Source organism: Bufo gargarizans, chromosome 1 (genome assembly GCF_014858855.1).
Source record: "Bufo gargarizans isolate SCDJY-AF-19 chromosome 1, ASM1485885v1, whole genome shotgun sequence".
In the NCBI taxonomy this organism is placed as follows: Eukaryota; Metazoa; Chordata; class Amphibia; order Anura; family Bufonidae; genus Bufo; species Bufo gargarizans.
Window position 1 is genome coordinate 43,912,141 of NC_058080.1, and position 12,692 is coordinate 43,924,832.

The following is a 12,692-nucleotide window of genomic DNA, read 5'->3' on the forward strand; positions in this document are numbered from 1 at the left end:
GTAGTATCAACAACTTGGCCAGGAGCACGTTCAGCTTCTGCGCCGTTGGATGCGTGCACTCACTTGTCTCTTGGCAATAGCTTCAGTGATCGATTGCTGACAGAATCACTGACGAGGAGTAGGAGCAAAAGCAGGAGCATCTGGACCAGCAGAAGATGGGAATGACAGACAGCTCCCTTCGGCTGAGGTGGTGGAGTCTTGACTGGCTGAAACTAGGTGTGTGCGACTGGGTGATGCAGCTGTATTTGCGGCAGGCTGGACCACCACATCGGAGCCATGGTTCTCCCGGGCCACTGCATGGCGATGCTGCATATGTTGACGCAGGGCCGTAGTGCCAACATTGGCACCCTGGCCATGCTTCACCTTCTGCCCACATATTCTACATGTGGTCACGTTAACCTCCACTGGCAGCTTAGAAAAAAACTGCCACACCGCCGAGTAGGTAATTTTCCCCCAAAATGTCTGCACTGACTGATTGCTAGCGCTGCTGCCTCCGTAAACCCCTGCACTACTACTTCCCGGGCATATAGGCTGCTGCAAAGCAGTTGGTCTACCCCAGGCACGTTTGGCTCCAGACCTGCAACTGTTGCCACCCTGCTGACGCCCAGCCATGCTTCCACTTTGCTGGCTCAGCTGCTGCCTCAAAGGCAAGCTGCCACCCTCTTCTCCTGATGATGATGAAGCCCCTTCTGCACCCGGCTCCCAAGTGCGATCGGCTTCACTGATGTCCTCCTCAACGGTCTCTGGGTCAGGAGCCTGAACACTCACAGAACAAGCTCCTGCGCCACTCTCCTCATCACTACTTGTCCGCCTAATGGAGGAAGCAGCAGATGTCTCCCCCAGATCTTGGCTGGGCAGTAGCTGCTGACTGTCCTCTAGTAGCTCTTCCTTGCTGAAAAGTGGAAATGAGCCCACAGTATATAGTACTTCTCTCGGTGAGGGAACAGAAAAGGACAGAGGCAGTTTAAGGACAGGTGAGGGCACAGGGCCTGCTCCCGAGCCAGGCCAAATAAGAGTTGTGTCTGATGAACCCACCAACTGTTGGCTGTGGGTGTCTGATGTCACTTGGGATGACATGGATGACGGAGTTAACCAATCAAGAACCGCTGGGTTGCTGGTCAAGACACGACCACTAGATGACACCAGGAGCTCAGGGTTCTCGCTGCAATTAATGCTGCCACGCCCCCTTACTCTGCTGCGACCTCTGCTTGCGCCATAAACATTTAGGCCTCTGTCACTCATCTGTGCATGGCCTGGCACTTCTCTTCCTGACATACTTGTAGCTGAACTAAACAAATTAAACGGAAATTAAAACACCCCTAAAAGCGATGAATATATATATTTTTTTGTACTGAAATAGGCCTCTAAACGATTTCACCACAATTAACTGCAGAAGTGAACTGAGAATATATTTTTCTTGTTGGACTGAAATAGTCCACTATACACTTTGACCAGAAACATTTAAAGAGTAAAGTGTGTATATATTTTTCTTTTTTTACTGTAATACACCCCTATATGCTTTTACCAGAAATAACTGCAACAGTGCAGTGCATATATATTTTTCTTTTTTTACTGTAATATGCCCCTATATGCTTTCAAAAGAAATAACTGCAGAAGTGGACTGAGAATATATTTTTACTGTTGGACTGAAATAGGCCACTATACGCTTTCACCAGAAAAAACTGCAGAAATGCACTGGTAATATATTTTTCTTCTTGCACTGAAACACAACCGAATACGCTTTGACCAGGAAAAACTTAAATAGTAAAGTGCGTATATATTTTTCTTGCTGGACTGAAATAGGCTACTATATGCTATGACCAGACAAAACATAAAGAGTTGTGATGAGCATCAGGGGCTTTATTCGAATTTGCGATATTTCGCAAAGATTTGAGCGAAGATTTGTCATATATTCCTCGAATTTGAGAATATGCGATCTCCATTCATTATTTTCTTCATTGCAAAAATGTAATATTCACGTATTGCGCATGTGCAAAATGGGCGTGGCCTAGTTTAGCAACTGTTCTCAAACCACCCGAAGTTTGATAAGATTAGAAAACATGGTTAGCAGCAATTTTGTTTAGTACGCCTGCTATTGAACTTCCTCCATAGCTCGAAACGGATTCCCCTCACAATAGCCTGCTTCTCGGACTGGACCCGGGTCCTGTCATAGCCTCGCTCCAACATGCGCTGCAGGATAAAGATGCAAGCATATAATCCCAATTTTTTTAAATACAAGTATTGAAAATAATGTCCTCAACAAAACAGCAAAAAGTATTTAAGTCCTTGAAGGGGAAATATTAGATTTAATGTTACCGTTATAAGATCGGATTGTATTGCGATTGTATGTGTGTGGGGTCTGAGCAATCAGATATTGGCCAGCTGAGCAGAGATGTACCTGTCTAGTGAAGTGACGGTATGGGGTGTAAAGCTGGTTCGCCTCCCCGTGGTGCACCCTGGGTAACTCTAAATGAACCAGCAAATATTGGCGGTCAGACAAAGAAAGCTTCTCCTGAGTCCTGACGAACAGGACACAAACTCTAATCTATAGACCGTGGGCCAGATTTATCATTAGCTGAGGCCAGAATAATTGAGTGAAAAAGTCCCAAAAAAAAGCGCAAACGCTAAAACTGCGCACAAATTTTCGACTTTTTTCGGCTCTGCACTATGCTCGCCAGTATTCTGAAAGTGGGCGTGTTTTCTTTTGTAAATGAATCTCTAGACAGATTTACTATTGGGACTATTTAAAAAGTCGCTAAAAAGTCATAATTTCACTCCAGTGAGGACAATGCTTATCTTATGAGACTTTTTAATAGAACATGTGACTTTTTCCTAAAAACGTGCGACTTTTTCTAAAAAACTTGCGACTTTTTCGTAAAGCTGCTTACTGACGGATAAACTGCTACCGTCAAACCACATTTATTGCAGTCTTAAAGGGCCGATCATAAATCTGACTTGGCTAAAACTGACTTTAGCCATATGTGAAAGTGGAGTGAGCTATCAGTCATGATAAATCTGGCCCCGTGTGTGTGTGTGTGTGGTATATAATGTGCTCCAGGAAAATGGATGTGCATGTGAGAGATATTTCTCTGCTGTCCATACATACATGCAACAGACATAGTGCTGTGATGTCACAACAATACTTAGTGCATCAATCAGTAATATCTACTGAGACCTGATAAAATGTGAAGTTGTATGTATTGCGAAAAAACATTGGCATTATTAGCGACGATTTTCACAATCGCAAATATTTTAAAACACTCTATCTGCATATAAAGCGTTTGTTCTGACATGCATGTGAAATGTAATCAAATACACTGCTGTAATGTCAAATTACTTACAGTGATCAGGAGTTCTTCCTCAACGTTGCGAAAATTGCTGCCAACCGTCTTTTCTGATCGCATCCAACTACGCCTATTTTGCGCATGCCCATACGCAGAAATTACATTGCCGATATTTCGCAAAACTTTTGACCAAGTGTAATTCCCAAGACAACAACTGGGCTGTTGCGCCTAGATACATATAGGAAAGACATCTCATGACAGAATATAACAAAATCATTCTTTCCAGGCTGTTTGTCTTGTGACACACATATCAAGACTTGTCCAACCAAAAATAAAGGTAAGGATTGAAATGTCTGTATTTAAACCTTGCCTCTGTGTCATCTTATCCGTATTCTTTATTTTTCTGTAATATTTAAATTAATTCTGCTCTGTTTTTGAACCCTTTTTGAATATTGATACCACATTTGCTATGCGCCAATCCTGTGGAACACTCCCTGTCATTATAGATTCCTTAAATATCATAAATAAGGGTCTGGCTATGACATTACTTAATTCTCTTAGGATATGGGGTGTGTGCCATCTGGTCCTGGTGATTTTTCTATTTTAATCTTTTTAAGACGCCACTGTACTTCTTCCTGGGTCAGACAGGGCTCTTTTAATGGGAAATTTACTTTTACATTCTGCATTTCATCTGATAGTTTAGGGCTGACACCTTCAGATTTATTGTTTTTTCTTGTTCCTTGGCCTTTTTGTTCCCATAAGGTATGTACCTCTCAAATTAGATTTTAGGATGCTTTTAAAAATATCCTATTTTGTGGCTGTATTTTTATTTTTGAGGACTTTGTCATAGTTAGTTAGGCCTATGACCTCTCTTAGTTGGCTAAATTTAGCCTTTTTAAAGTTTGGTATTTTTGTTCCTCCCTGAAGAAACACTCTTTTGAATGACAATTGGAAGGTTATTACTTTATGGTCACTATTTCCCAGATGTCCCCAAACCTGCACATCTGTTGCTCTGTCATGTCTATTGGTTAATACTAAGTCCAGTGTTGCCGTCCCTCTAGTCGGGGTCTGAACCAGTTTGGAAAGGTAATTATATTTGGTTATTGCCAAGACCCTGTTTCCTTTAAGAGATGTACAGGTTTCAGTTTCCCAGGCTATATGTGGGTAGTTGAAGTACCCCATAATGATGATGACCTCATTATGATTTGCTGCCTCGTCTATTTCGTTTAGAAGTAGATTTTCTGTGGACTCTGGTATATTAGGTGGCTTATAATAAACTTCTATTAGTATTTTATTATTGTTTTTTCCTCCTTTTATTTCTACCCACAGTGACTCCACATGTTAATGTCCCTCACTTATATCTTCCCGGAATATGGGCTTTAGACAGGACTTTACATAAAGGAAGACCTCTACCCCTCTCCTATTTTGACATGACGATCCTTTCTAAACAGACTGTAAACCTGTATGTTAACCTGCACGAGAACTGGAATGTGGTGCCCATTTTAAATCCTGTATACCAATTTATGTTGCAGATTTCTGCAATGGATTTGACCAAATCCCCAATTCTGCAGCAAAATCTGTGTCAAAAGGTGCATGTAAATGGATCCTAAAGATTCTCCAAAGTAGAGCTGCATCCATTCTGAAACTACAGGCTGATGCTCTAATAATGAAGGACAGATCTAAAGCTAGACATACACATGAGATGTAGCTTGAACAATTCTGAGATGGAAATAGCTAGCTGCCAGGCACCAATAATAGTGCTTATCGTCTAGGTGAGCAAAGGATTGGTGTTGGTCTGTCCTTACACATTTTAGCTCATTGGCAGTAGTGATGAGCTGATGAGCGGCAGGGGCTATATTCAAATTTGCGATATTTCACAAACATTTTGGAGAATATTTGTCATATAATCACGAATTTCGAGAATTCGAGATTATTTTATTGAATGCGATAAATCGGCAATGTAAAAATCGCGTAATGCGAATTCGTAATGCGAAATACAGGCATGGGTCACTTTGGCTACATTTTTCAAGCTAGTAAAAGTTTCCTGAGACTGGAGAAAATGGTTGGCACGACAGAACATTAGAATAGCTTTATATGCAGTTAGAGTCAAGTGCTCTAATCGGCAGTGATTAGAATATTTTTTCGCAATGTGCGACTTCACATTTTATCAGGTCTGACTACAGATTACTGATTGGTGCACAAAGTATTGTTGTGAACTTGACATTGCTTCCTTCTAATTGGCCCACAAGCACAAGATGGAAAAAAAATGCTGAATATTCGATACAACGAGTCCATAGCACTATATTCTAAATATTTGCTAATTCTTGAAGTGGCGATATTCGCGATAAAAATTCGCTATTCAAATGTTTGTGCTCAACACTAATTGGCAGATCCCAAAGGGAATCTGTCATCAGTTTTAAGCTTGGGAAAGAATCCCTGATAGAAATACAGTGTAATTTTATTTTGGTCAGTGCTCCTTTGTTTCTAATACAGAGCACCAAATCTGTATACACATATATTTACAATATTACATGTTGACTGCATGCAGTTTCCACCAGATGGAGAACTGCTTATTCATGGAATACAATAATAAAGTAGTATGCAGCAAACTCTTAAGGTCCCCGTGGTGCTTTCACACGACAAGTCTGGCGCTGCTGTTACTGCACATTTTGTGTTGCCCTATCACTGTGGTTACCAGCCCTGCTGACAGTGGAGTTGGTCGGCCCATCAGAGTGCAAAGATGATGGGCCAATCAGTGTTGATGCCAGCATCATGTGCTTCCTGAAGGCTGGGTGTTTAAACAGACAACTGCTGACCACAGTTGCCCGTGATTTGGTCCCACACTCAGTTTGTGTTGCATGAGGATTCCTGGACTTCTGTTCGATGCCTGTTAATGACTTCACCTCTTACTGCTGATTCTGGTTCTGAAGTTAACTTCTGGTTTTGACCTTGTTTGGTTTGATTCCTCCATGGTTCTGATGGTATTCTCTGTGTTTGACTCAGCCTGTCTGACTTACCGTTTTGTCTCCACTAAGTAGTTCCTGGGCACTTAGTCAGGTCAGGGACCATCACTCAGTTGGGGGCCGCCATTTAGGGTGGATCATCCAAGTATGTAGAGACAGTGGTGTGGGTAGAGGTCAGGTCTGCACTTTTCCCTACCTGATATGACATTTTCTGGCTGCTGGTAGTAAATATGTTAAGTCTATGTCTATGCAGGGGATTTGGAGCTATGAATCAGAAAAAATGAGCTCTCAATGCAATAAAGATATATTAATAAATGAATGAACACATTATGATCCTAAATACCACATACTAGTGCATTTGTCCATTGTCTGTGATTCACAGAAGTAACTGCTTCAATTCCAGGCATAGCACATGGAAAAGAGTAGCAATATTTCTATATAAAAGGAAACCTTTCTTTGGTATTCTGATAACCCCTTTAAGTCATTGTTCCATTTAGAAGAATAGGTTTCACATTAATTCTGTTCATTACATTTGGAGAAATCACTTTATTAAATCTGTACACTAAGGTTCCACAAGTTGTAGCTCTCTGGTAAGTAAAAAAAAAAAAAACTACAACCCCCAGCCCAAGACCTGTTCTTTCGAGAAGATTGCCCTAGAGGTACAGTACAGACCAAAAGATTGGACACACCGAGTTTTCTTTATTTTCATGACTATGAAAATTGTAGATTCACACTGAAGACATCAAAACTATGAATTATATACATAACAAAAAAGTGTGAAACAACTGAAAATATGTCATATTCTAGGTTCTTCAAAGTAGGCACCTTTTGCTTTGATTACTGCTTTGCACACTTGGCATTCTCTTGATGATCTTCAAGAGGTAGTCACCTGAAATGGTCTTCCAACAGTCTTGAAGGAGTTCCCAGAGATGCTTAGCACTTGTTGGCCCTTTTGCCTTCACTCTGCGGTCCAGCTCACCCCAAACCATCTCGATTGGGTTCAGGTCCGGTGACTGTGGAGTCCAGGTCATCTGGCTCAGCACCCCATCACTCTCCTTCATGGTCAAATAGTCCTTGCACAGCCTGGAGGTGTGTTTGGGGTCATTGTCCTGTTGAAAAAAAAATGATGGTCCAACTAAACGCAAACCGGATGGAATAGCATGCCGCTGCAAGATTCCGTGGTAGCCATGCTGGGTCAGTATGCCTTCAATTTTGAATAAATCCCCAACAGTGTCACCAGCAAAGCACCCCCACACCATCACACCTCCTCCTTTATGCTTCACGGTGGGAACCAGGCATGTAGAGTCCATCCGTTCACCTTTTCTGCGTCGCACAAAGACACGGTGGTTGGAACCAAAGATCTCAAATTTGGACTCATCAGACCAAAGCACAGATTTCCACTGGTCTAATGTTCATTCCTTGTGTTCTTTAGCCCAAACAAGTCTCTTCTGCTTGTTGCCTGTCCTTAGATGTGGTTTCTTAGCAGATATTCTACCATGAAGGCCTGATTCACACAGTCTCCTCTTAACAGTTGTTCTAGAGATGTGTCTGCTGCTAGAACTCTGTGTGGCATTGACCTGGTCTCTAATCTGAGCTGCTGTTAACCTGCGATTTCTGAGGCTGGTGACTCTGATGAACTTATCCTCTGCAGCAGAGGTGACTCTTGGTCTTCCTTTCCTGGGGCGGTCCGCGTGTGAGCCAGTTTCTTTATAGCGCTTGATGGTTTTTGTGACTGCACTTGGGGACAATTTAAAAGTTGTCCCAATTTTTTCGGACTGACTGAACTTCATTTCTTAAAGTAATGATGGCCACTCGTTTTTCTTTACTTAGCTGCTTTTTTCATGCAATAATACAAATTCTAACAATCTATTCAGTAGGACTATCGGCTGTGTATCCACCTGACTTCTCCACAACACAACTGATGGTCCCAACCCCATTTATAAAGCAAGAAATCCCACTTATTAAACCTGACAGGGCACACCTGTGAAGTGAAAACTATTTCAGGTGACTACTTCTTGAAGCTCATCAAGAGAATGCCAAATGTTCAAAGCAGTAATCAAAGCAAAAGGTGGCTACTTTGAAGAACCTAGAATATGACATATTTTCAGTTGTTTCGCACTTTTTTGTTATGTATATAATTCCACATGTGTTAATTCATAGTTTTGATGCCTTCAGTGTGAATCTACAATTTTCATAGTCATGAAAATAAAGAAAACTCTTTGAATGAGAAGGTGTGTCCAAACTTTTGGTCTGTACTGTATATAGTGGGTTAACCGACTATTTTGTCGGATGAAATGTGTTTATTAGCACTAGTTTACATTTGCTTGTGCTGCAAAATAAATACAAGCTGTGACTTGTTTTGAACAGCTCCAAATGCCTGGCAATTACCATGCCAAATGGTTAAAAAGAAATCCAGAAAATGTAACTAAATACAACATAAAGGAAGGACTGGAGGAACGATTTGTCCCTTGAAACTCTGTGCCTGAAGTTCTCTGAAAGTTTTGTGTTTGTCTGTTTTCTCAAAGCTGTCTCTTCTTTGGAAAAATCCAATTTCAAGCAGCATATGCAGCAAATTCATTTTAATAACTCTCATTGTGTTTGTAGGTTTTCCTCTAAATCAAAGAGAAAGAAACATACTTAATCACATGATGACACCATAGGTCACAGAGAAGCTGGCAAGATAATGATTAAAAGAGGGGAGAAGAATGGAACAGTAAGGTTGAAAAATAATGAACTGACAATGTCCCAATGACATGCTTAAATATTAACAACATCAGTTGTTCTTCTCATCAGTTTTCATGTTCAATGAATATGTGTTGGAGGGAAAGCACTCATGCAATAGATACCGTCGGCCCCAAAAAGGAAAAGAAAACAGAAAATGTAAAGAGTAGATGAGACTGGGATATATCAGATGAGGTCATTGTGATCATTTCACCCATGAGAAGATGACCCAATTCTCTTATAATGAAAGTTTTGATTTCTAATTCTATTAGCATAGCAGATTAATGCTGACATGCCCTCTCCAACTTTAGGGCTAGATATAGAAGAACTCAATGTAAAAGTCTTCTCCTCTATTGCAGTCTTTGTCTATATTAACCAAAGGTAAACCATGGTGTTTGTTATGAATTCTTCCGAGGTGTCCTTCCTTACCTTTCTTTTTGGCGCAACACATCCCAAGATATGTGGAACAAATGATTTTTGCGATACTCTGGCATGAGATGTCTATATGCAGCCGCTATTCATTGTGTTGTTAATTGCAGTCTGTCCAGGATTTTTGCTAGCATGCTGCAATATTGTGTTAAATTTGTTTTATGGATTTGAGTCTTTAAATCAAGCTAAGGGAATGGTAGGCACACATGAAATAAATAAATTGGTGATGTACACAGCTTCATAGATCTGCTGCTCTATTCCATGTGGAGAAACTTTCCTACCTACTTGGCTACCTAATGGACTACTTCAGCCACATGGCTAGAAACCTAGAAGTTGAGAAAATTCTTTTAATGCTTCAGTTTCAGTAGACATTCCCTCTTGGCAGGCAATCATATATTTTTCTGAACAGTATATTTTTTCAGTTTTTGCTCAATATTTAGCAATGTCTTACATTTCAAAATTCAGTCCTGACTAGAAGGACCTATTCCTAAAGCCTTATCCACTTCTATAGTATCAACCTTTCTGAGTAGAGATCAGTGAACTTCTTGAAATTTGTTTCCTGTCCAATTTGTCAAATTTTTTCAAATGTGTGATTTTTGGCCAAATTACTTCTGCATAAATCAAATGTGCTCTAACTGGCCTAAAGATTGGCATATGACACTCTGAGATCTCCTAAAAGATGGACTTTTATATAGTTGTTCTCTCTATATATATTTTTTGCCCTCCCTCTTTATAAGCTCTTGAATGCAATGAGAATAATGTCAGAGTAACACTGACATATATAGCTACTGGTAAACAAATGGTTGATGGTGTTTACAAACAGCATGTTCAAAAACTCACCATGCCATCACATATGTTATGCTTTTTCATATTAGAAAATGTCCAAAAATTGTCCCTTATTGGGGGTTGATGTGCATTGGGTCAAGGAACAGAGTATCTGCCAGGGAAATACCACAGTCATTAAGAAGACCAGACAATTTTAAACCATTTTTTTTTAAAAGGGACAGCTCGGCGGAAGTACAATTATCATACTACAGAATTTTTTATTTTTTTGAAAAGGAGCAGAACTGTGCCATATATCCACAATGACGAGACAGTTGATGGCAGTCAACTGATGACATGAAGAAGAATTCAATTTTTGAAAATAAATACATTTTATTGAAGGCACTCAACTGCACCACAACAGCCATCTGGCCTAAAGTGCAACTGATGGAATATGGTAAAAACTGAGGCTGATGGCTTACTGAAGAATCACATTTTTTAGAAGAATTACATTTTGGGGAAGGTGCAGAACTGCACCACTACGAACACCTTGCACAAAGTACAACTCAGGGGATATGGCAAAACCTGTGGCTGATGGCATAGAGAAGAACTACATTTTAGAGAAGAATTACATTTTGGGGAAGGTGCTGAACTGCACCACTATGGACAGCTGGCCCAGAAAATCAAACGGATGGAATATGGCAAAAACTGCAGCTGATGGCATACAGAAGAACTCAATTTTCTCGAAGAATTTAATGTTGGGGAAGAAGTTAAACTGTGCAATAATTGCCACAACTAAGTGATACATCATCAACTGTACCACCAACAACTTGGCCAGGTGAGAGTTTAACTTCCTCATAACTGGATTGCTGTCACACAATCATCGTCCTCATCATCCGCAGCCTCCACACAACTTTATCAGACCGTGATATGTCATTGTGGGCTACTGTAGCTTCACGGACCTTACCGCTATCCCCACTGCTACAAGTGCCCCTCCTGTGCCTGTGCCACTTCATCATGTCAGTCTATATGCTGATTTTTCTCACAGATGTCATCAACAGGGAGAGTATCTTAAGTATCTTGCATAGCGCTTTGCGGGTTTAGTTGCCTCCTCGTAGGAAAAAAGAAGGCCCGCCACTAGGAGATGGCAGTGAAGACTGAAAGGAAATAACTGAAAGGCTTTCTGAGGCTGCAAGGAGGAGGAGCAGGAGGAATGCTGGCTCCAAGGTATGGTGTCAGACTCATTCTGCTGTGACTGTGAGGAGGAGTGAGCCATCCAGTCCACAATCCCCTACTCTTTGCCCTCAATAATAATGTGGTGCCTATCGGAAGCTAGAGAGAACTGTGGCTTACTACTACTACTACTACTACTACTACTACTACTACTACTACTACTACTACTTCTGGCCCGATAGCTGGTATTGCTATTGTCGTTTGCACTACTACCCATATTCTGGATCTCAGATGATGAGGCATGAGTCTTTTGTTTTCCCCTCTTCTGTTTTCCACACATTTAAATATGAGGTCTTTAAATGAAAGTCATAGGTTTGGTAAACAGATTATTAAACTGTAATTACAAGATTCCAAGTTTTTTTCCGTAATTTAAAGAGAGAAGTGCAATTAAATGCCCCCCCCCCCCCTTTCACAAAGACACTGCACCTTGGTATTGACAATTTACAATGGTAATACAATGTGTGGGATGAAATGTAGTTTTTATAGTAAAAAGCATTCACTAATATTATCAACAGATTGCCACTGTGGCTTTAATGTGAAAGTGGTTGTCTGTGATGGGCAACCCCTGTTAAGCTACATGATTAGAAGTGACAGTATTAAAGAGCTTATTTAAAGCCCTAATTGGCCAAAAGGTGTGGTAGATGCTTATTTTTGATTGATATTCTCTGTTAAGTATAGCTTTTACTGTAGTAGTAAATCTTTTTTATGTGTGGCATTAAATATTTACCAGGACGATTCTGAAAAAATGGCCTAACCTCTACAATCTCAGGCTGTAGCTATTGAGAAACTCATCATAAAGGTCTACTTTTCAGTCTCTGTCATTCTGTGCAAAGTAAATATTGGTTCTCGATTGGATTGCTCCTTTTTTGGTAGCTGCATAATATTATAATGGGAATACCATGGTGCAGTTCGGTTCCCTATACAGGAAGAGACATATTTACATAGAACGTATTCATTGGCGTATATCAGCCATGTGTCTGGAAGCAGTCCCTTTGCCAACAGTTCTCTTGTTTGGCTGGCAACAATGGCATTCCCCAAAAAGTGTTTCTAACTATAATGTGTTTGCATCTTGGGTTCAGCTTATTTGTCTCCTGACCAGCTTGGTTATAATACTACTGGTTGAAACATGACCATACCCAAGTAGCCATAAGTAACAAATTAGTGATTTGATTGGAATCTTCCTTTAAGAAGTTATGTTGTACTTGTTCCTAGAAAATGGTTCTAAGCTACAAATTGAGGGCTAACTAGCCAAAGAAAAAAAAAACAAAACACCAAAAGCACACCTTTTGGTTAATTTTTT